General features: G+C 41.5%; 1 protein-coding gene across 5 annotated transcripts in view; it reads right to left on the minus strand.

Annotated features, from left to right (window-relative positions):
• Window positions 1–17,612, minus strand: part of LOC115158127 (probable cation-transporting ATPase 13A3) — a 51,516-nt gene extending 33,904 nt beyond the window's left edge. For 4 of the 5 annotated variants that reach the window (XM_029706700.1, XM_029706698.1, XM_029706699.1 and 1 more), the window contains exons 1-2: window positions 17,415–17,612; window positions 3,346–3,426 (exon numbers count right to left, since the gene is read on the minus strand). The gene's annotated coding sequence lies outside the window, so the exon portion shown is untranslated. Of the gene's footprint in view, window positions 1–3,345; window positions 3,427–17,197; window positions 17,299–17,414 lie in introns of those variants that run through there. The other variant, XM_029706697.1, reaches the window with a different exon arrangement.
• Between the last annotated feature and the right edge of the window lie 8,842 nt (window positions 17,613–26,454).

The following is a 26,454-nucleotide window of genomic DNA, read 5'->3' on the forward strand; positions in this document are numbered from 1 at the left end:
TTCAGAGGCAGTTTGGAACTCTGCAGTGAGTGTTGCAACCGATGACAGATGATTTTTACGTACTTCAGCGGTCCCGTTCTGTGAGCTTGTGTGGCCTACCACTTCGCAGCTAAGCCATTGTTACTCCTAGATGTTTCCACTTCACAAGAACAGCACTTGCAGTTGACCGGGGCATCTCTAGCAGGGCAGAAATTGACAAACTGACTTGTTGGAAAGGTGGCATCCTATGACGTTGCCATGTTGAAAGTCACTGAGCTCTTCAATAGGCCATTATACTGCCAACATTTGTCTATGGAGAGTGCATGGCTGTGTGCTCAATTTTATACACCTGTCAGCAAAGGGTGTGGCTGAAATAGCTGAATCCACTAATTTGAAGCAGTATCCAGATACCTTGTACAGTTGAAGGTGTAAGTTTACATACACCTTAGCCAAATACATTAAAAACTCAGTTTCACAATTCCTGACATTTAATCCTAGTAAAAATTCCCTGTCTTAAATCAGTTAGGATCGCCACTTTATTTTAAGAATGTGTAATGTCAGAATAATAGGAGAGAATGATTTATTTCAGGTTTTATTTCTTTCATCACATTCCCAGTGGGTCAGAAGTTTACATACACTCAATGTGGCAGATGTTGAAAAGCCATAACACATAAGTTAACATAACAGGTTATGCTCAATAATATCAAAGGCTGCACTGAAATCTAACAGTACAGCTCCCACTATCTTCGTATTATCAATTTCTTTCAACCAATTATCAGTAATTTGTCTCTATAAGCAGACTGAAAGTCTGTTAATTTGTTTACAGAAAAGTAGCATTGTATTTGGTCTTCCGTTAGAAACGGTAAATGCCGCTTTACCACTCGAGTAGCAGAATGACTTTGGAATCCCTCTATGCCTGAGGACAGACTGTCCTCTAGGCTCAGATTAAATATATGACATAAAGGAGTGGCTAGAGAGTCAGTTACCATCCTCAGTTGTCAATGCCATGAGGTTTGTCATTATTGGTCAATAACAATTTTTCCAACTCTCCCACACTAACTTTACAAAATTCAAACTTGCAATGCTTTTCTTTCATTATTATTATTATTTTTATACATGAGTACGATGGCTAACTGTTCGTTATTGGTATTTACTGCCCAAGTTTGCCCATTTTGCCAATTAAGAAATGTAAATAATTGGCAGCATCATGGTTGTGATGAATAAGCCATCTGATTCAACAAAGATCGAGTTGAATTCATTTTTCTGCCCATAATTTTATTTAAAGTACTCCAAGAAAATATGGATTCTTTATATCATTGATCTTGGATTCATAATAGTTTCTTCTTTCTGTTGAGTTTAGTCACATAATTTCTCAATTTGCAGTAAGTCAGCCATGTAAACAAGTGTACAAACTGAACTGTGACCTCCACTTGTCTCCCAGTGTGTTGGAAAGCAGACAACCAGCCTTTCCTCTAGGATTTAGCCTGTGCTATTCTATTCTGGTTTTTTTATATTCTAAACTCCCTAGTCCTTGCCGATGACATACTGCAGCCACCACCATGCTTGAAAATATGAACAGTGGTACTCTATGATGTGTTGTGTTTTCCCCAAACATAACGCTTTGTATTCAGGACAAAGTTCATTTCTTTACCACATTTTTTGCAGTTTTACTTTAGTGCCTTATTGCTAACAGGATGCACATTATGGAATATTTTTATTCTGTACATGCTTCCTTCTTTTCACTAACATTTAGGTTAATATTGTGGAGTAACTACAATGTTGTTGATCCATCCTCAGTTTGCTCCGATCACAGCCATTAAACTGTTTTAAAGTCCCCATTGGCCTCATGGTGAAATCCCAGAGCGGTTCCCTTCCACTCCAGAAACTGAGTTAGGAAGGACTGGGTGTATTGATACACCCATCACAAAGTGTAATTAATAACTTCACCATGCTCAAAGGGATATTCAATAACCATGTATCCATCCTCAGTTTTTATGTAAGTAAAGTCATATTGTATTCAAAATAAATAATAATCACGACAGCGGTGATGGAAACAGGAAGTGTCGGTGTTCGTTTGACACGGTGGGATCTTTTTGTATCTGTAAAATGTATTATGTTGAAATGGCTGTGGAAATGCCTTTATGCGCCAATAATTGATATAATAACCATATCAAAGTAAGTTTGGAGTCAATTATATGGTGTGTGGTCCTCCCACTACAACTCGGTAAACCATGCAGTTTATTAGGCTACAGATGAAATAAGTGATGAACTTCAGAGGGTGGTGAAAGTGCACGGTGATGAACTTGATGCTCCTTTCCAACAAATATCGAGGGTCTTAATCTGGTGACATGATCGATGCTTGACTGCCACTTGACCCCAAAAAATATTCTCTCACTTATCCATAATAATCTCATTGTGTAGATGAGACAAACCGCACAGCCCACCGCACTGTTCCTGCGAGCTGTTGGCTTGAGTGCAGGTGCCAAAACCAGAATCGGCACATTTGCTATTTAAACGCAATTGTTTTTTTTAGACAAAACTATCAATAGAGTTGAAAAGGCAAATGGACACACATTGAACTTTAGTTTGGTATTTAGTACACAAAAACTTAAGTGAAAAGTACATTTTCTGTGCACTACGTCATCACGCACTGATTTTGTGGTGGAAAGTCCATTTGGTGGAAACTGTGCATATTTTCTTTAGAATATTTGCATGAAGATCTGGCTATTTATCTATTTATTTTTTTACACGCTCATCTTTCCAATAGGTGCCTTTCTTTGTGAGGGGTTGGAAAACCTCACTGGTCTTTGTGTTTGAAATTCACGACTCGACTGAGGGACCTTACAGATTAGTGTATGTGCGGGGTCAGAGAGGTAGTCATAAAAAATTATGTTAAACACCATTAATGCTCAGAGTGAGTCCATGCAATTTGTGACTCGTTAAGCAAATGTTTACTCCTGAACATATTTAGGCTTGCCATAATAAAGGGGTTGAATACTTATTCACTCAAGACATTTCAGCATTTCATTTTTTTTTTTTTTATTCGTACACATTTCTAAAAACAAAATCCACTTTGACATTATGGGGCATTGTGTGTTGGCCAGTGCCAAAATCTCAATATGAATACATTTTACCTCAGGCTTGTAAAAGAACTTGTGTGGAAAAAGTTAAGGGTTATGACTACTTTCTGAAGGCACTGTATAACTTCAGAGTGGGTAGGTGAGAGTGTGGGGGGAGTTGTACAAACAGTGACATAACTAAAGTCTCAATGGTCAGACAGATTTACATAGAGCCTTAATGGCCAGACAGACTGGCACACATACTCTAGAGAGCCATGACAGATATCAGAAGAGATCCAGGTTTTACCTTGAGAACCCGGGCAGCGACGCCCCCAGACGTTCCTCCTCCCCTCTGTAGCTCGCCCTCTCACGACACGAACCTGGACCCCTGGGAGACAGACAGGAGAACCATCATTAGACACTTCGATCAAAGGCCCTGAACCCTTTCTCTAAAATCTTACCACGTGTGTATATATATATATATATATATATATATATATATATATATATACACCCAGGGGGGACTAGAGGGAAACTGGCTGATAGCATGAGTAGTTGGGAACATTGAAAAGTTTGACCTGTTGAAGAAAATCAAGAAGTGTGTCAAACAAGAGACTTTAGACTGAAAACAGAAGGAACAAATGTTGAGCATTTCGACAGTCATTTTGAAAGTTTAGGTGTGAGACATCCCTGGATTCAGATTCTTGTCAATTGTCAAAATAAAAATAACACTTGTCTGTGCACTCTTGAAAACGTGCAATCGGTTTCTGAATGCTCAAAGCGTCGCAGCAGGAACCATCATGGTTGACAGAATCTTTATTTATTTGTGAGCTACGCTACTGTTCAGAACCCCCTGGTAGGCCTCAATCAGATATGACCACAGATATTATTAGACTTCTCGACAGCCGGGTAAACCCTGCATTGTTGGTCTTCATTTGATTACCTAGCATCGTCTCTGGTTCGTGGTTATGCTATGTAGAGAACGAGAACAAGGCCATCATTTGACCACAGTTGGCACCACCACATGCGGTTTGGAGAGAAGAATAAGAATTTGCCCGTGCCAAACTTTTCCTGTTAACATGTGAGACTGGTAGGCAGGCGGGGTTAAGGTTAAGCAACTTCCGCACATCACGACAAACCTGCACCACAGTCAATGTTGTATAACAGGCCAATAAATCACACAGTCCCACAGGCAGTTTGTAGCCGTACTTCAAGAAGCCCTTTCTACAAGGGGCTCAAAAAAAGCTTGGTGTTCTAACAATTGTCTGAGTGAAATCAGTTCACAAAGCTGTCTGGGGCAATGTTATAACACAAATATGTGTGACATTCCTCAGGCCTGTCCTGGAATACGGTTCACCAGTTTGGCCAGGTCTCACAAAGCACCTGATCAAACACATGGAAGGCCTTCAGAGAAGATGCTGCCGTATAATTGAAACACCCGATGACATTTCCCAGCCTGGAGGCAAGAAGAGACCACAAGATGAGAGTTCACTCGGCTACTGAAGGCTACCCACCCACTTCTCCAGGCACTACCCACAAAACCAAACCACTCTAACCTGTGAAATGGGAGACAACACAGCCAGTCACACAGAAATACATCAACTGACCTTTCTGCCTAGAGCATACAGACTGACCCTGTAGTGTACATATGGGTCATTTCTTAACTGTAATTTTGTCCATGAGCCCTAAATTGACAGTAATATAAAATGGAATTGGCCTAAACTCTGGGGTTGAAACCAGCTATCAAAAGACATGTTCCAGGGTCCACTGGAAAAAAACTAAGCATTAGTGAGTAGCAGGTTTGTTTCATCTTTAACACTTTTCTCTTAAATGTCACAGAGCAAGTTTGCTCTCAGGATGAAAACAGTTGACGGTGGACAGTCAGGCTTTTAGACACCACTGAGGTTGAGCAATCTCTTTGGAATCAAGGAGGCCTTCGTCGGCAGCAGCAATTCAGGCACCCACATAGTTGACTGCATACGTTTCACAACAACCTGAATGAAAGACTCGACTTCAGGATAAACAAGCATTCAAAAACCTGTAACTCAGCAATTTGGATGAGACAGACTCCGGTCCTTCTCTCCCCCCCCCCCCCCTCGCCTGTTCTTGGACACTGGGAGAGAAAAGCTAACAATACCCCATGACCTAATGACGGGCTGTCATAATTCATGGAAGAATTCGGAGGAGAAGTGTTTGTTGCAGTCGTGCTCTCAGCTCAATATGCTTTCTTTATCACTTCCCCTCCTACTCACAGTGCATTGTTGCTGGGCTTTGTCCCCGGCCGTGCTGACATTTAGTCGTATATCACCCCCGCCAGCGACCTTGGGCTTAGTCCGTGGTCACCTGCCCCTCTGCTTTCAGGTCAGGACCCTGGACCCCCTGCATCTGCTTTTGTTCTAGTGCGTGTGAACCCCCCTCTTGATAGAGCTTCTGCTGAGCCAAGTACCAGACATGGCACTGTAAACCATGGCTGAGATTCATGTGTCCCTCTCGACTGTACATTTTGTGGTATTAGATTCATTCAAATGAGCTTTCATTTGTTAAACAGATGCAAATAAAGTTGAATTGAAGTGAATTGATTATACACAAGTGAAAAAAGACCCAAGTTAGCTAGAGGTGAAGTAAAAAGGAGGTTTGTACAACCAAAACAAATGGCAGGAATGTGTTAATAAAACCAAGCTTTTTACAAACGGCAAATAGAGAGCTCCTTGCCATTTCCATTTATTTTATGAGCAGCGTTTGGTTCAATCCCAACCTGTCAAAACAACATGACTCACCCAGTCAAACTCACCTTAAGCTGCGGTAGGAGTCCCTATCTCTAAGCGATAGTCTAAAGCAGTAGTCAGTCAAGTCTCACTCAATCTCAGAGCCCGCTATTACCAAAACCGCAGCGTCAAGATGAGGGACTCAAGTCATCCTGAGTGGAGACCGCACAAACGTTATACCTCATAACAGACAAGACCACGGAGCTGACGTTAGAGATGGCATTCATCCACCGACCAGAAGGGAGAGGGGGGAAACGAGATGAAATCAGATAGGGAGGTTAAGGAGAGCCCTAGATAAAATGCGTGTAGGCTAGCTCCGGAGGCCGAGAGAGAGAGAGGGACTGATGGAGGAGAGAAAAACAAAATGTAGAGATCAAACGGCCGTGGAGCCCTAAGTCAGGCCACATGCTCCTGGATTAGCCGTGGCATGGACCTACAGCCTGGGAAAAACGGCTGATAACACCCTACCAGAGATTAAGCAATATTTTTTTTACATAAGAGACGCTTTTTGGCACTGAATAGACCTACTAGGCTACTGCAGATGACCATTCTGATCGTTTGCACTAGCTCGAAACAAACCGAGGCCCTCTTTATGAATGTCGTAATACAAAGAAGAAGAGGGAGGTCATGACTTCCCTCTGATCCTGAACTAACTAGCAAAATCTCTAGCTAAGTGCCTTTCAAAGAGAAAGATGCTGGATAAGGACTTCAAAGTGGAAGGAGGTCCACAAAGTCAATGTCCATATGCAACAGTTATAAAACCCACTGGCCTTAGTGAGTATACATTAGTGATGGGGGGAAAAAAAAAAAAAAAACAATACAGTTATCAAATCAAAATTGTATTTGTCACATTCGCCGAATACAACAACCTTACAGCAAAATGCTTACTTACAAGCCATTAACCAACAATGCTTTAAGTTAAGAAAAAACGTGTTAAGTAAAAAAATTGATAATTAAAATAAAATAAAAGTAACAAATAATTAAACAGCAGTAGTAAAATAACAAGCGAGGCTATATACAGGGGGTACCGGTACAGAATTGATGTGCGGGGGCACCGGTTAGTCAAGGTAATATGTACATGTAGGTAGAGTTAAAGTGACCATGCATAGATAATAAACAGAGTAGCAGCAGCGTAAAAGAGGGGTCTGGGTAGCCCTTTGATTAGCTGTTCAGGAGTCTTATGGCTTGGGGGTAGAAGCTGTTAAGAAGCCTTTTGGACCTAGACTTGGCGCTACGATACCGCTAGCCGTGCAGTAGCAGAAAGAACAGTCTATAACTAGGGTGGCTGGAGACTTTGACAATTTTTAGGGACTTCCTGACACCGTCTGATATAGAGGTCCTGGATGGCGGGAACCTTGACCCCAGTGATGAGATATAGATATATATATACACACACACACACACACACACACACACACACACAGGGATATTTTTGACAATAGTTGGCTGTACCTGCACCAAAACTCCAGTATTTTTCCTTCATAGCTTGTTCTCAATATTTTCAAATAGGGAGACAAATTTGTTTTCAGCAATTTTATTTCCAAAGGATCAAAACTAGTTCTCATGGCTCGTCTCTTTGCAACAATATGTTTGGAACTTTGAATTGCAATAAAATCACAGTATCGAATCGCAATACATATAGAATTTTGAGAATCGCAATAGATATCGTATTGGTACCTAAGTGATAATATCGTATCGCAAGGTCCCTGGCAATTTCCAGCACTAGTATACCTGTGAGGAACAATAAATATTGGTATTTATTAGGATCCCCTATAGCCACTGCAAAAGCATCAGCTACTCTTCTTGGGGTCCACATGAAATAATACATAGTACAGAACATTATTAGTCAAGGACAAACATACATTTAAAATATCACACAGCCTAAATATCAGTACATACACAATATCTAGGTCTAATACATAGTACAGTGCAATACAAGATTAATAAAATGGCTGGGTCTTTTCACAGTAAATATTATTTTCAGTTTTTTTTAAACTGTTTTTCTGCTAGCTTGAGCTACCTGGGGTGGCAGAGAGTTCCATGTAGTCATGGCTTTATTTAATACGGTGCGTTTTCCAGCCTCTGTTCTGGACCTGGGGACTGTGAGGAGAACTCTGGTTGTCCGTCTTGTGTTGTACCAGATGAGTGTCCGAACTGTGTACCATTTGCTCGAACAGAGTTTGGTACCTTCAACAACAATACCTTGCACAAAGACCAATAGTGATTCAGTCAATCTCTCCTCAACTTTGAGCCAGGAGAGACTGACATGCATGTTACTGACACTTTCCATTCGCGTACATCTAAGTGCGATACGTGCTGCGCTGTTCTGGACCAACTGCAAATTTACCAACGTCCTTCTTTGCTGCACATGACAACATAGCTGGTCAGTAGTCCAGGTGCGACAACACTAGGGCCTGTAGGACCTGCCTTGTTGATAGTGCTGTTAAGAATGTAGAGCAGCGCTTTATTATGGACAGACTTCTCCCCATTTTAGCAACCATTGAGTCTATATGTTTTGACCATGAAAGCTTGCCATCTAGGGTTACACCCAGCAGTTTAGTCTCCTCAACTTGCTCAATAGCCACATTATTCAATAATAGATCTAAACGAGGTTTAGCGTTGAGTGAGTGACTTGTCCCAAAAAGTATGTTTTTTATTATGGATCCCCGGCAGCAGCTACTCTTCCTGGCATCCAGCAAAATTAACGCAGTTATACATTTTTCAAAACATTGCAATACATTCATAACAGATTTCACAAAAATTCTGGATCATTGTTACTGTAACGTCCACGACGCATACAAAGCCATCCGTCGCCCTCCTTTCGGGAAATCTGACCACAACTCAATTTTGTTGCTCCCAGCCTATAGACAGAAACTAAAACAGGAAATGTCCCATGCACAGGTCTGTTCAATGCTGGTCCGACCAATCTGATTCCACGCATCAAGATCGCTTTGATCACGTGGACTGGGATATGTTCCGGATAGCGTCAAACAACAACATTGATGTATACGGTGAGCAAGTTTATTAGCAAGTGCATTGGTGGTGATGTACCAACAGCGACTATTAAAACCTTCCCCAACCAGAAACCGTGGATTGATGGCAGCATTTGCACAAAATTGAAAGCGTGAACCACTGCTTTTAATGAGGGTAAGGCAACCAGAAACATGACCGAATACAGTGTAGCTATTCCCTCCGCAAGGCATTCAAACAAGCTAAGCGTCAGTATAGAGACAAAGTAGAGTCGCAATTCAACGGCTCAGACACGAGAGGAATGTGGCAGGGTCTACAGTCAATCACGGACTCCAAAATGAAAACCAGCCCCGTCGCGGACCCCGATGTCTTGCTCCCAGATAAACTAAACTTCTTCGCTCGCTTTGAGGACAATACAGTGCCACCGACATGGCCCGCTACCAAAACCTGCGGACTCCTTCACCGCAGCCAATGTGAGTAAAACATTTAAACGTGTTAACCATCGCAAGGCTGCGACGACACAACAGTGGTAGGCTTGATTACCAACAACGTCGAGACGGCCTACAGGGAGGAGGCGAGGTCGCTCGGAGTGTGGTGTCAGGAAAACAACCTCACACTCAACAAAACAAAAGAGATGATTGTGGACTTCATTGATTGTGGACTTCAGGAAACAGCAGAGGGAGCACTCCCTTATCCACATCGACGACACAGTAGTGGAGAAGGTGGAAAGTTTTATGTTCCTCGGTGTACACATCACGGACAAACTGAAAAGGTCCACCCACACAGACAGCGTGGTGAAGGCGGTGCAACAGCGCCTCTTCAACCTCAGGAGGCTGAAGAAATTTGGCTTGTCACCAAAAACACAAACTTTTACAGATGCACAATCGAGAGCATCCTGTCGGGCTGTATCACCGCCTGGTACGGCAACTGCTCCGCCCACAACCTCAAGGCACTCCAGAGGGTAGTGAGTAGAGGTCGACCGAGTAATTAGGGCCTATTTCAAGTTTTCATAACAATCGGTAATCGGCATTTTTGGACACCGATCATGGCCGATTACATTGCACTCCACGAGGAGACTGCGTGGCAGGCTGGCTACCTGTTACACGAGTGCAGCAAGGAGCCAAGGTAAGATGCTAGCTAGCATTAAACGCATCTTATCAAACACAATCAATCTTAACATAATCACTAGTTAACTACACATGGTTGATGATATTACTAGTTTATCTAGCTTGTCCAGCATTGCATATAATCGATGCGGTGCCTGTTAATTTATCATTGAATCACAGCCTACGTCGCCAAACGGGTGATTTAACAGGCGCATTCGCGAAAAAAGCACTGTCGTTGCACCAATGTGTACCTAACCATAAACATCAATGCCTTTCTTAAAATCAATACACAATTACATTTTTTAAAACCTGCATATTTAGTTAATATTGCCTGCTGACATTAATTTAACTAGGGAAATTGTGTCACTTCACTTGCGTTCTGTGCAACAGAGTCAGAGTATATGCAGCAGTTTGGGCCGCCTGGCTCGTTGCGAACTAATTTGCCAGAATTTTACGTAATTATGACATAACATTGAAGGTTGTGCAATGTAACAGCAATATTTAGACTTATGGACGCCACCCGTTAGACAAAATAAGGAACGGTTCCATATTTCACTGAAAGAATAAACGTTTTGTTTTCGAAATGATAGGTCATTGATATGGTCAAATCCGGAAACTAAGGCTCGTATTTGTGTGTTATTATATTATAATTAAGTCTATGATTTGATAGAGCAGTCTGACTGAGCGGTGGTAGGCAGCAGCATTCAAACAGCACTTTACAGCATTTGCCAGCAGCTCTTCATGTTTATGACTTCAAGCCTATCAACTCCCGAGATTAGGCTGGCAATACTAAAGTACCTATTAGAACATCCAATAAAAGGTTTATGAAATACAAATGGTAGAGAGAGAAATAGTCATATAATAACTATAACCTAAAACTTATTACCTGGGAATATTGAAGACTCATGTTAAAAGGAACCACCAGCTTTCATATGTTCTCATGTTTTGAGCAAGGAACTTAAACGTTAGCTTTTTACATGGCACATATTGCACTTTTACTTTCTTCTCCAACACTGTTTTCGCATTAATTAAACCAAATTGAACATTTTTCATTATTTGAGACTAAATTGATTTTATTGATGTCTTATATTAAGTTAAAATAAAGTGTTCATTGTTCATTCAGTATTGTTGTAATTGTCATTATAACAAATATATATATATAAAAAATAAAAAAAAAAAAAAAAAAATCTGCCTATTAATCGTTATCGGCTTTTTATTGGGTCCTCCGATAATCGGCATCGGCTATGAAAAATCATAATCGGTCGGCCTCTAGTAGTGAGGTCTGCACAACGCATCACCGGGGGCAAACTACCTGCCCTCCAAGACAAACCACCCGATGTCACAGGAAGGCCAAAAAGATCATCAAGGACAACAACCACCCGAGCCACTGCCTGTTCACCCCGTTATCATCCAGAAGGCGAGGTCAGTACAGGTGCATCAAAGCTGGGACCGAGAGACTGAAAAACAGCTTCTATCTCAAGGCCATCAGACTGTTAAACAGCCATCACTAACATTGAGTGGCTGCTGCCAACATACTGACTCAAATCTCTAGCCACTTTAATAATTAAAAATTGGATGTAATAAATGTATCACTAGTCACATTAAACAATGCCACTTTATACATTACTCATCTCATATGTATATACTGTACTCTATACCATATACTGCATCTTGCCTATGCCGTTCGGCCACCGCTCATCCATATATTTATATGTACATATTATTATTAATTCCTTACACTTGTGTGTATAAGGTAGTAGTCGTGAAATGTGTTGATTACTTGTTAGATATTACTGCATGGTCAGAACTAGAAGCACAAGCATTTCCCTACACTCGCATTAACATCTGCTAACCATGTGTATGTGGCCAATAACATTTGATTTGACCTTTAACACAAAATCTATGTGTACGTGTGTATAATGGGTATGTTATCGTTCGTTTGTATGCATTTGTCTATGCTTGCGTTGCTTCACAGTCCCCGCTGTTCCATTAGCTGTATTTTCTTCTGTTTTTTTATCAACATTTTACTGCTGGCATGAGTTACTTGATGTGGAATAGATTTCCATGTAGTCATGGCTCTATTTAGTACTGTGTGCCTCCCATAGTCTGTTCTGGACTTGGGCACTGTGAAGAGAGGGCACAGTGAAGAGAGGTCGACCGATTCGGAATGGCCGATTAATTAGGGACGATTTCAAGTTTTCATAACAATCTGTATTTTTGGCCACCAATTTTTTTATTTATTTTTACACCTTTATTTAACTCGGCAAGTCAGATTAAGAACACATTCTTATTTTCAATGACGGCCTAGGAACGGGGGTTAACTGCCTTGTTCGGGGGGGATTCGGGGATTCGTTTTTGCAACCTTCTGGTTACTAGTCCAACGCTCTAACCACCTGCCTTACATTGCGCTCCACGAGGAGCCTGCATGGCAGGCTGACTACCTGTTACGCGAGGGCAGCAAGAAACCAAGGTAAGTTGCTAGCTAGCATTAAACTTATCTTATAAAAAACTAACATAATCACTAGTTAACTACACATGGTTGATGATATTACTAGTTCATCTAACGTGTCCTGCGTTGCATATAATCGATGCTGTGCCTGTTCATTTTTCATCGAATCACAGCCTACTTCGACAAACGGGTGATGATTTAACAAGCGCATTTGCGAAAAAAGCACTGTCGTTGCACCAATGTACCTAACCATAAACATCAATGCCTTTCTTTAAAATCAATACACAAGTATATATTTTTAAACCTGCATATTTAGTTAATATTGCCTGCTAACATGAAATTGTGTCACTGCTCTTGCGTTCATTGCCTGGCTCGTTGCAAACTAATTTGCCAGAATTTTACGTAATTATGACATACCATTGAAGGTTGTGCAATGTAACAGGAATATTTAGACTTAGGGATGCCACCCATTAGATAAAATACGGACCGGTTCCGTATTTCACTGAAAGAAAAAAACGTTTTGTTTTCGAGATGACAGTTTCCGGATTCGACCATATTAATGACCTATGGTTCGTATTTCTGTGTGTTTATTATATTATAATTAAGTCTATGATTTGATAGAGCAGTCTGACTGAGCGATGGTAGGCACCAGCAGGCTCGTAAGCATATATTCAAAACAGCACTTTCGTGCGTTTTGCCAGCAGCTCTTCGCAATGCATTGCGCTGTTTATGACTTCAAGCCTGTCAACTCCCAAGATTAGGCTGGTGTAACCAATGTGAAATGGCTAGCTAGTTAGCGGGTGCACGCTAATAGCGTTTCAAACGTCACTCGCTCTGAGACTTGGAGTAGTTGTTCCCCTTGCTCTACATGGGTAACGCTGCTTCGAGGGTGGCTGCTGTCGATGTGTTACTGGTTCGAGCCCAGGTAGGAGCGAGGGACGGAAGCTGTATTACACTGGCAATACTAAAGTGCCTATAAGAACATCCAATAGTCAAAGGTATATGAAATACAAATCGTAGAGAGAGAAATAGTCCTATAATAACTACAACCTAAAACGTCTAACCTGGGAATATTGAAGACTCATGTTAAGGAACCACCAGCTTTCATATGTTCTCATGTTCTGAGCAAGGACCTTAAACGTTAGCTTTTTTACATGGCAGATATTGCACTTTTACTTTCTTCTCCAACACTTTGTTTTTGCATTATTTAAACCAAATTGAACATGTCTCATGATTTATTTGAGGCTAAATTGATTTTATTGATGTATTATATTAAGTTAAAATAAGTGTTCATTCAGTATTGTTGTAATTGTCATTATTACAAATAAAACGTATTTTTTTATTATTATTAAAAAATATATATATTTATTTTATTTTTTTATTTTTAAATAAATCGTCCGATTAATCGGCATCGGCTTTTTCGACCTCAAATAATCGGTATCGGCTTGGAAAAATCATAAATCGGTCGACGTCTAGTTTAGTCTCCTCAACTTGCTCAATTTCTACATTATTTATTACAAGATTTAGTTAAGGTTTAAGTGAATGATTTCACTAGATATCATTTCAGCATGCCATTTCACGTCAACGATGTTCAGTCTTCGAGGGTACCAGTTCGGACTCCCCATTTCGGCAGAAAAACTTGATTCTCTAGTTCACTCCGTTGCGTAAAATTTCACATTTGTTTCTATTTTAATCTAAAGCACTTCATTACGCTTTCAGTGATGGGGGTTGCTGGTTTGTCTTGGCCTTGGGAGGTAAACCGCAGGGCAGGGACTAGAAAGGCCTCCCTCTATGTGCCGCGGCCCGTGGGCTTGGAGTGCAAACAGTGCCGGGCTACTGAAGGGACTTGCACCATGTCAGGATATTTCTCGCCCCAACTCCGGATCAACACGGGCAGACCTGTTACAGTCTTTGAGCTCACCTGTGAAAAGTACCCAGGCTTCGACTCAAAGGCCTGGGGGAGACTGGTGCCGCGCTTCTCAAGCCCTCCATAACCACCTCCAAATCGCCAGTTTGGCAAGAACACCCTGTACTAACTTGAGCTTTCCAGAAAGCAGAGTTCGGTGGTCAACAGGGCAAGGTCAGAAAGAGGGGCTCTAACTGTACTGTGATCCTGAACACTGCAGCCAGATGCAAAAAAAGTAACGAGGTACTTATCTTCACATCTGAAATGTTTAATTATCCTAATCAATTCATCCCAAAAATGGAATGTACATTATCAATGGGATACAAATCATGGCTGCCCTCGCATAACAGGTAGTCAGCCTGCCACGCAGGATCCTCATGGAGTGCAATGTAAGGCAGGTGGTTAGAGCATTGGACTAGCAACCGGAAGGTTGCAAAAACGAATCCCCGAGCTGACAAGGTAAAAATCTGTCGTTCTGCCCCTGAACAAGGCAGTTAACCCACCGTTCCTAGGCCGTCATTGAAAATAAGAATGTGTTCTTAACTGACTTGCCTAAATAAACCTTAAATAAAGGTGTTAAAAAAATTCTAAAATTAAATAAAACATCGGCCAGAATCGGTGTCCAAAAATACCGATTGTTATGAAAACTTGAAATCGGCCATTCCGATTAATCGGTCGACCTCTAGTACGCTCAACTGAAAGGATACCGTTCGTTTACAAATGAACTAATAGTATGTAGTATATACTCATTAAGTATGTAGTACGGGTAATTGAACACAGCTAGGGACTTCCAATAGGCCGATGGCACATCATGGAAACTGTAGCCTACTGTTCAGATGGGTTAAATGGAAACTGAAATCTTGACTGACTGTAGACCTATAACCTCATAAAGCTTTAATATTAACTCCTGCAGAAAATTATACACCAAATGTAGGCAAAATGTTAACTTGAGAACAGGTGTTAAGAAATATAATTTCTTTCAGCATCTTGAGAGAATGCGAATGTCATTTGTAAACTTCCCCAGTTGTCTTTTGTTACTACATTTTCTCCCCAGTCCCTAAACGCCTTTGCTCCACAAAAGAAGAAGGGATGACAGAAAACTTTCCCCGATGTCAACTAGATTGAAACGATTTATGACATTCTGGTGAGCAAGGGTTTATTTAGTCTTCTAGGACAACATATAATGACAGAAGAGAAGCTGCATGCATCTAATTATAGAGATGACTAACAACAAAAAAGTACCAATATGTCGGAAATTATAAGCAGAAACGCATCTAAATCATGCACAAAAAAAAAATCATTCACCCCCTGTCAACAAAATCTTTCCGCAGTCTGACTGTAGCCTCCAGCGCATTTTCTATATTAGCGAGTAATGGTCGGGTGCGAGTCTCAGATTTTCACATATAGTTGGGCGGTTGCGAATGGGTTATTAGCAATTGCGGGCGGGTGCGGGTCAACAAACAGCTGACCAGCGCACCACTTATATAAAAACATATACATATCTCTCTACCTCAATTACCTCGTACCCCTGCACTCAGTACTGGTACCTTGTGCATATAGTCAAGTTATCGTTACTCGTTATGTATTTATTCCTTGTGTTATTATTTTGATATTTTCTTAGCATTGTTGGGAAGGGCCTGTAAGTAAGCATTTCACTGTTAGTCTACACCTGTTGTTTACCAAGTATGTGACAAATAAAATGTGATATGATCAGGCTGATCACTTGTATCCTGAGGTTTACTTAATTTCTTTGATTTGGACAAAGCCCTAATTTCCTCAAAGAGCAACTGCCACTAAAACTCAACTTCTCATTTAGGAAATAGCCTGTGTGGCATCAATATGAGTTAATCATTTATTGTCAAAATGTACTACTACCTGTAAATAGGATAATTTGGGTCATGATGTCAGTCACGTCTAAAACAGAGTTGTGAGACTTGTGGTTGTGACTGCATCACAACGTCAATGAAGGTTGGGCTTGTTTCACACATGCCCACATGCTCACAGCTGGCAGCACCCAAGTGATCATCAATTCAGAGTCTAGAAGCACGCAACCCAAGCATAATTTGGTTTGACTTTGGATATCCCTATCGGGCTAGTTTGGGTACATTTGTAAATTACACAATGTACATGGGACAATATGTTAAAATTCCAATAGCTCCAAATTTCAATGACTTAAAAACCTCAAACATACTATACACTGTAGAAATGTATATACAAATATTGAAAGCATGTAATGAGAACTAAAAGGTGTGCAACATTAAAATATTGCCTAATTAACATTGTGAAATTTATTGACAGTCCCTAACCAGCCATCTGAGATAGCTTTTTACTGGATAAACTGAGTGATGGGCCTGGATAAATGTAACCATTCAAATCCATAGACAGAGCTATGGATGCAAGGACTGACTATCCATGATATAACAATTATAGTTTTAACCATGTTTTGAGGCTATACAGTGTTTGTTTACAAACATTGGAGTAAAACAAGCTTATATTTTGGTTTCTGATGGGGTACAACAGTTGAAACTCATAAGGCATTTAATTGTTATGGTCAAGAATCAATGGGTATATCTTTAATTTATACGTCCAAAGATGGATGTAGTAACTAAGGATTCCAAGCTTTAAAACCTTAAAACTAATTCCCCTAACCTGCTGCGTGAATTCTCCTAACCTTGTACGAAGTCACTTCTGCTAGTCAAAACCGACAGACCTGCCCGCCTGAGAGCAGTGCAGTAGCCACTAATTAGATACAGAACCAGACAGCGATGATACGCTAGCTAGTAGCAAAAGCAAATAGTCGTGTTGTTTTGTCGTCTTGGTTATTTTAGCCAGCCAACTCTGTCATAAACGGCATACAATACCAGCTAGCAAAGCTTAGCTAAATTAGCTTGTTTTCTTCAGATAATATCATGAGTGTATCTCACTAGCTCTACTCTTTCAGCCGTCAATGTGAAACTACTTACTTGGGTCAGGAGAGACGGCAAACAACCGACATGAGGAATCCCCCCCATTTGATTATACACATGGGAACGCAATCCGACCAGGTCTACTCATGGCTGAGGATGACTGGCACTGTGGCTCGGTTGCTTTCTTATAAACAGCTAGCTAGCCCATATAGCACGCTCCAACACTACATGGGGTGATGTGGAGGGCTCAAATGAAATTAATAAAGACACTTACCAGAACCACCTGGACTTTCTGAAGATCACCTGAGAGTCATAGTAAGACGAGAACAGCTATTGTTAAATGGGAAAACGTTGTTGAAGAGTCATATAGTTCCTTAGCTAGCTGGCCATCTATATTTTAATATCTAACGTGTTTGACAGCTCAGTGGAAGAGCGAGCGAATGAGCCGTCGAATGAACTGCCTAAAACTGGCTCACTTACCAAGAGGATGTTTGTCACAGGATATGAGATCACGAGAGAACCTACGCAAGGTGAAATGGCACACATTCTTCCCTTATGATATCTTCTATTCATTCACTTCGTTGGGTCACATTTGTTGTCTTTAAACATTACAATCTAGCGTTACATTTCATTCATGCTTGTACTTTGCATGCATAGCCACAGCATGAAAAGGCTAGTGGCCAATCCTCAAAAAGGGCTTTAGTTTTTGAGATACCCCTACCCGAGGTAGAACAAAACACAACCATGTTTTTTCACATCTCTAATGTCTCCCATTTATGAAATGGATGGTTGTTAAAAAATATTTTACCTCAAAAGTGGTAACATTTATAGATATTACACACCCTAAACTCAAAATGTGTGCGGCCTGTAGTCATCATAGAGGGGACAGAAGGCACGTCCATTTTCAAGATACTAAGCTTTTAGGAATGGGGTCATAATAGCTTATAGCCAAAACGGTTCAAACGCTGGACACATTTATATGAAGAAAATACATTTAAACATGCCACATTGGCTTCAGAAATTGCCAGAAGCTTATGTTTACCACAGAGAGCGTGTTATTCTATCTGTTCTCTACCATTCCTGGCTGGCAAAGACCAGGATTTCTCTGGTTTTGAATCTGAATTTAGAGAACTGAATTTGAGAACTGAATCTGAATGCATCCAAGAATTTGAGTTCCTTCAGAAAGTATTCATAGCCCTTGACTTATTCCACATGTTGTATTACAACCTGAATTCAAAACAGATTAAATTGATATTTTTTCTCACCCATCTACACACAAAACCCCATAATGACAAAAATAAAACGTTTTTAGAAATTAAAGCAAATGTATTGAAAATTAAATACAGAAATATCTCATTTACATAAGTATTCACACCCGAGTCAATACTTTGTACAAGCACTTTCGGCAGCGATTAGATTACAGCTATGATTCTTTCTGGGAAAATCTCTAAGTGATAATGCCCTCAAAGCTGGTGTTTAGAGGATATATTGGAATGGGGATTGTTAGGTCCGAGACTAAATCGAGGGTCGGCAAACTGTGCCAATATATGCTCCAAACACCGGCTTCGAGGGCATTATCACTTTATCAACAGGTTACCAACATATTCAAATAATGATTGACATATTTTAATTAAAAACGTTATTTTGCTGAATTTATTCATACTATTTAATCCTTCCACAATAAATAGTCCCGACACAAATCTAGGGTTGCTACCCAAGCCGGCTGGTCGTTCATTCTATCGGTTCGGTTGCACAGGGGCGCAACTTTGGTTTTAGAAGTGGGAGGACCTAAATATATATATTTTTTTATCCAGTCGCATAAACACTCCAAACAGCCTATCCGACCGATTGGAGGCGTCTGCATTGTCCTAAAGCACACCGTTACCTCGTTCTGTATCACATTCCAATTATAAAACTTGGGGGGACAAAAATGCAATTTCAGAATGTGGGGGAGACATTCTCCCCAGTGCATTTGTTTAAGTTGTTTTCTAGTGACATTTATTTGGATACATCCATAACAATGAGCTAATGAAGCACAATTTCACCTGGCATAGAACATTTCTCACTCCTCAGGACACTTGTTCAGAGGAGCTAGCCAACAACACAGCTAACACAATCACTTCAAACTGAAGCTGGAAAGACTGCAACTAGCTGCACTTCGTTTCATTGTATCTTTTTTCAATGTACATTTCTTTGAAATAGCCATAAAAATGATGCCAGCTGATTCATGATTTCGACTGATTGAGAAACGCTGCCTGCCTGTCTGTTTCCTCCCGACTCCCGACACGTTCATTACAATGGGACAGCTGGAAATCGAATTTTAATATTGAAACAATGTTGCAAATGTTGGAGACAGACAGCAAGGTTTATACAAATCTCTATTGTTGAAAACGTAATGTTAGTCTAAAAGTAATGTGAGATAATGTCTATATGTTTTTTATAGTGCAGATCAAGTTTATTAATTGCTTGGCTGGGCTGATGAAACAGTGGATTGCGCAGTCAGATGAAACAGAGTAAATAGGCATTTTTACGTCATAAATTTAGCCAGTGGTAACTTGTAGAATAGACACTGAATGAAATGCGCTTTTAACCAATCAGCATTCAGGATAAGACACACCCATTGTATAAAATAGCTTTCCACATGTGGATAGTGCAAATATTGCCCATTTATTATTTTCTAAATTATTCAAGTTCTGTAAAATTAGTTGTTGATCATTGCTAGACAACCATTTTCAGGTCTTGCCATAGATTTTCAAGTAGATTTAAGTCAAAACTGTAACGCGGCCACTCAGGAGCATTCACTGTCTTCTTGGATAGCAACTCCAGTGTAGATTTGGCCTTGTGTTTTAGGTTATTGTCCAGCTGAAAGGGTAATCTCCCAGTGTCTGGTGGACATTAGACTGAACCAGCTTTCCTCTACGATTTTGCCTGTACTTAGCTCCATTTCGTTTCTATTTTATCCTGAAAAACTCTGGTCCTTAACCATTATAAGCATACCCATAACATGATGCAGCCACCACTATGCTTGAAAATATGGAGAGTGGTACTCAGTAGTGTGTTGCATTGGATTTGCCCCAAACATAACACTTTGTGTTCAGGACAAAAAGTGAATTGCTTTGCAGTATTACTTTAGTGCTTTGTATTATTACACACAGAGTCCATAGAACTTATGTGACTTAAGTCCTCCCCAAAATACTGAAATTATTTAGGCTTGCCATAACAAAGGGGTTAAATACTTGATTCAAGACATTTCAGTTTTTTATTATTTGTAAAAATAAATAAATAACATAATTCCACTTTGACATTATGGGATATTGTGTGTAGGCCAGTAACACAAAATATCAATTTAATCTATTTTAAATTCAGGCTGTAAACACAGCAAAATGTGGAAAAGGTCAAGGGATTTGAATGCTTTCTGAAGGCACTGTAGCATATGCATAGTCTATGGTGAGCAAAAGCTCTAATAGCTTAGACCAGCTTGAATACATCCCATATCTATCTTCCCTCAAAGCATGGGCTTCTATGACGTACTCACAATCCTAAAGAAAAACAAGAAAGCCCATTCAGGGCTGCTGCTTCAGATGTTTTAATCCTTGCTCCCAGTCAGTTGTGCAAACAGAATTCCACATATTTATATGGACAAGACAGTTTGTTGTCATTTGCCCCAGTCTCAGAAGGGAAAATAATAAATCTCAGGCCCTGGCCCCTCACAGCCCACAGGCTGGGGAACGCCAGCTCAGCACTCAGACGACATCAGAATGAATACAAGGCACTGGCAGTGACTTGGTTTCAGGACCTGCATTTACAATATGCATGTGTGCTGTGCTGGTTTCTGTATGCCTGGCACCTTCTCTTTGTTCTCAGCATGTCAAAGGAGTTTGAGACGACTATGGTAATACGTCTTTATAGATGTGCAATATGAAAGGAAATGCCAATGTCTTAAGGATAATTCATGTTGATACACTACATTACCAAAAGTGTGTGGACACCTGTTCATCGAACATCTCACTCCAAAATCATGGGCATTAATATGGAGTTGGTCCACACTTTAATGCTATAACAGCCTCCACTCTTCTGTGAAGGCTTTCCACTAGATGTTGGAACATTGCTGAGGGGACTTGCTTCCATTCAGCCACAAGAGCATTAGTGAGGTCGGGCACTGATGTTTGGCGATTAGGCGTGGCTCGCAGTTAGTGTTTCGGCGAATCTGACCACGACTCCATTTTGCTCCTCCCTTCCTATAGGCAGAAACTCAAACAGGAAGCACCCATGCTAAGGACTATTCAACGCTGGTCTGACCAATCAGAATCCACGCTTCAAAATTGTTTTGATCACGCGGACTGGGAATATGTTCCGGATAGCCACTAAGAATAATATGGACGTGTACAAAAGGTCACTGAGTTTATCAAGAAGTTTATAGGAGATGTTGTACCCACTGTGACTATTAAAACCTACCCTAACTAGAAACTGTGGATAGATGGCAGCATTTGCGCAAAACTGAAAGCACGAACCACCGAATTTAACCATGGCAAGGTGACGGGGAATATGGCAGAATATAAACAGAGTAGTCGTTCCCTCCGCAAGGCAATCAAATAGGAAAAATGTCAGCTCAGACACAAGACGTATGTGGCAGGGTTTACAGACAATCACGGATTACAAAAGGAAAACCAGCCATGTCGCGGACACCGACGTCTTGCTGCCAGACAAGCTAAACACATTCTTTGCCCACTTTGAGGATAACACAGTGCCACTGACACGGCCAGCAACCAAGGACTGTGGGCTCTCCTTCTCTGTGGCCGACGTGAGTAAGACATTTAAACGTGTTAACCCTCGCAAGGCTTGACGGGCCGCCCCCAGGTGGAGAAGGTAGGAAACAACATTCCACTTCGCTGATCCTCAACACTAGGGCCCCACAAGGGTGCGGGCTCAGCCCCCTCCTGTACTCCCTGTTCACCCATGACTGCGTGGCCATGCACACCTCCAACTCAATCATGAAGTTTGCAGACGACACAACAGTAGTAGGCTTGATTACAAACAACGACGAGACAGCCTACAGGGAGGAGGTGAGGGCTCTTGGAGTGTGGTGTCAGGAAAATAACCTCTCACTCAATGTCAACAAAACAAAGGACATGATCGTGGATTTCAGGAGACAGCAGAGGGAGCACCCCCCTATCCACATCGACGGGACAGCATTGGAGAAGGTGGAAAGTTTTAAGTTCCTCGGCGTACATATCAGTGACAAACTGAAATGTTCCACCCACACAGACAGTGTGGTGAAGAAGTCGCAACAGCATCTCTTCAACCTCAGGAGGCTGAAGAAATGTGTTTCGTCACCTAAAACACCCACAAACTTTTACAGATGCACAATTGAGAGCATCCTGTCGGGCTGTATCACCACCTGGTACGGCAACTGCACTGCCCACAACCGCAGGGCTCTCCAGAGGGTGGTGCGGTCTGCACAACGCATCATCAGGGACAAACTACCTGCCCTCCAGGACACCTACAGCACCCGATGTCACAGAAGGCCACTGCCTGTTCAACCCGCTATCATCCAGAAGGCAAGGTCAGTACAGGTGCATCAAAGCTGGAACTGAGAGACTGAAAAACAGCTTCTATCTCAAGGCCATCAGACTGTTAAACAGCCATCACTAGCACAGAGAGGCTGCTGCCTATATACAGACTTGAAATCATTTAAATGGAACACTAGCCACTGTAATAATGCCACTTTAACAATGTTTACATATCTTGCATTACTCATCTCATATGTACAGTTGTGGCCAAAAGTTTTGAGAATGACAGAAATATACATTTTCACAAAGTCTGCTGCCTCAGTTTGTATGATGGCAATTTGCATATACTCCAGAATGTTATGAAGAGTGATCAGATGAATTGCAATTAATTGCAAAGTCCCTCTTTGCCATGCAAATGAACTGAATCCCCCCAAAATATTTCCACTGCATTTCAGCCCTGCCACAAAGGACCAGCTGACATCATGTCAGTGATTCTCTCGTTAACACAGGTGTGAGTGTTGACGAGGACAAGGCTGGAGATCACGCTGTCATGCTGATTGAGTTCGAATAACAGACTGGAAGCTTCAAAAGGAGGGTGGTGCTTGGAATCATTGTTCTTCCTCTGTCAAACATGGTTACCTGCAAGGAAGCACGTGCCGTCTTCATTGCTTTGCACAAAAAGGGCTTCATAGGCAAGGATATTGCTGCCAGTAAGATTGCACCTAAATCAACCATTTATCGGATCATCAAGAACAAGGAGAGCGGTTCAATTGTTGTGAAGAAGGCTTCAGGGCGCCCAAGAAAGTTCAGCAAGTGCCAGGACCGTCTCCTAAAGTTGATTCAGCTGCGGGATCGGGGCACCACCAGTACAGAGCTTGCTCAGGAATGGCAGCTGGCAAGTGTGAGTGCGTCTGCACGCACAGTGAGGAGAAGACTTTTGGAGGATGGCCTGGTGTCAAGAAGGGCAGCAAAGAAGCCACTTCTCTCCAGGAAAAACATCAGGGACAGACTGATATTCTGCAAAAGGTACAGGGATTGGACTGCTGAGGACTAGGGTAAAGTCATTTTCTTTGATGAATCCCCATTCCAATTGTTTGGGGCATCCGGAAAAAAGCTTGTCCAGAGAATACAAGGTGAGCGCTACCATCAGTCCTGTGTCATGCCAACAGTAAAGCATCCTGAGACCATTCATTTGTGGGGTTGCTTCTCGGCCAAGGGAGTGGGCTCACTCACAATTTTGCCTAAGAACACAGCCATGAATAAAGAATGGTACCAACACATCCTCCGAGAGCAACTTCTCCCAACCATCCAGGAACAGTTTGGTGACGAACAATGCCTTTTCCAGCATGATGGAGCACCTTGCCATAAGGCAAAAGTGATAACTAAGTGGCTTGGGGAACAAAACATCGATATTTTGGGTCCATGGCCAGGAAACTCCCCAGAACTTAATCTCATTGAGAACTTGTGGTCAATCCTCAAGAGGTGGGTGGACAAACAAAAACCCACAAATTCTGACAAACTCCAAGCATTGATTATGCAAGAATGGGCTGCCATCAGTCAGGATGTGGCCCAGAAGTGAATTGACAGCATGCCAGGGCGGATTGCAGAGGTCTTGAAAAAGAAAGGTCAACACTGCAAATATTGACTCTATGCATCAACTTCGTGCAATTGTCAATAAAAGCCTTTGACACTTATGAAATGCTTGTAATTATACTTCAGTATTCCATAGTAACATCTGACAAAAATATCTAAAGACACTGAGGCAGCAGACTTTGTGAAAATGAATATTTGTGTAATTCTCAACTTTTGGCCACGACTGTATATACTGTATTCTATACTATATATTGTATCTTAGCCTATGCCGCTCTGACATTGCTCATCCATATTCTTACTTAACTCCATTCCATTCCTTTACTTAGATGTGTGTGTGTTTGGCATTGGCATTGTGATCTTCGGCTTGTGTGCGGCTGCTTGGTCATGGAAACCCATTTCATTAAGCTCCCGACGAACAGTTCTTGTGCTGACATTGCTTTCAGAGGCAGTTTGGAACTTGGTAGTGAGTGTTGCAACTGAGGACAGGCAATTTTTACGCACTACGTGCTTCAGCGGTCCCGTTCTGTGAGCTTGTGTGGCCTACCACGTTGTGGCTGAGCCGTTGTTGCTCCTCAACATTTCCACTTCACAATAACAGCACTTGCAGTTGCCCGAGGCAGCTCCAGCGAGGCAGAAATTTGACGAACTGACTTGCTGGAAAGGTGGCATCCTATGATGGTGCCACGTTGAAAGTCACTGAGCTCTTCAGTAAGGCCATTCTACTGCCAATGTTTGTCTATGGAGATTGCATGGCTTTGTACTCGATTTTATACACCTGTCAGCAACGGGTGTGGCTGAAATAACCGAATCCACTCATTTGAAGGGGTGTCCACATACTTTTGTTAATACAGTACCAGTCAAAAGTTTGGACACACCTACCTACTCATTCAAGAGTTTTTTTTTTTACTATTTTCTACATTGTAGAATAATAGTGAAGGCAAACTATGAAATAACACATATGGAATCATGTAGTAACCAAGAAAGTGTTAATCAAATCAAAATATATTTGAGATTTTTCAAAGTAGCCAAGCTTTGCCTTGATGACAGCTTTGCACTCTTGGCATTCTCTCAACTAGCTTCACCTGGAATGATTTTCCAACAGTCTTGAAGGAGTTCCCACATATGCTGAGCACTTGTTGGCTGCATCCCAAAGCATCTCAATTGGGTTGATGTCGGGTGATTGCGGAGGCCAGGTCATCTTATGCAGCACTCCATCACTCTCCTTCTTGGTCAAATAGCCCTTACACAGCCTGGAGGTGTGTTGGGTCATTGTCCTGTTGAAAAACAAATGTAGTCCCGCTAAGCACAAACCAGATGGGATGGTGAATCTCTGCAGAATACTGTGGTAGCCATGCTGGTTAAGTGTGCCTTGAATTCTAAATAAATCACTGAGTGTCACCAGCAAAGTATCCCCCCACCATCACACCTCCTCCATGCTTCACGGTGGGAACCACACATGCAGAGATCATCCGTTCACTTACTCTGCGTTTCACAAAGAGACGGTGGTTGGAACCAAAAATCTAAAATGTCCATTGCTCGTGTTTCTTGGCCCAAGCAAATCTCTTCTTATTGGTGTCCTTTAGTAGTGGTTTCGCTGCAGCAATTCGACCATGAAGGCCTGATTCACGCAGTCTCCTCTGAACAGTTGATCTTGAGATGTCTGTTACTTGAACTCTGAAGCATTTATTTGGCCTACCATTTGTACTGAACAAATAAACATATAAACTCAACATGTAAAGTGTTGGTCCCATGTTTCAAGAGCTGAAATAAAAGATACTAAAAAAGCTTATTTCTCTCAAATTTTGTTTGCCTTGATAATCTATCCACCTGACAGGTGTGGTATATCAAGAAGATGATTAAACAGCATGATCATTACATAGGTGCACTTTGTGCTGGGGACAATAAAAGGTCCGAAAAATGTGCAGTTGTGTCACACAATATAATGCCACAGATGTCAAGTTGAGGGAATGTGCAATTGGCATGCTGACTGCAGGAATGTCCACCAGAACTTTTGCCAGAAAATGTAATGTTGATTTCTCGACCATAGGCCACCTCCATGTCATTTCAGAGAATTTGGCAGTACATCCAACCGGCCTCACAACTGCAGACCATATGTAACCATGCCAACCCAGGACCTCCACATCTAGCTTCTTTACCTGCGGGATTATCTGAGACCAGCCACCCAGACAGCTGATGAAACTGGAGGAGTAT

The sequence above is a fragment of the Salmo trutta genome, chromosome 22 (genome assembly GCF_901001165.1).
Source record: "Salmo trutta chromosome 22, fSalTru1.1, whole genome shotgun sequence".
NCBI classification, from domain to species: Eukaryota; Metazoa; Chordata; class Actinopteri; order Salmoniformes; family Salmonidae; genus Salmo; species Salmo trutta.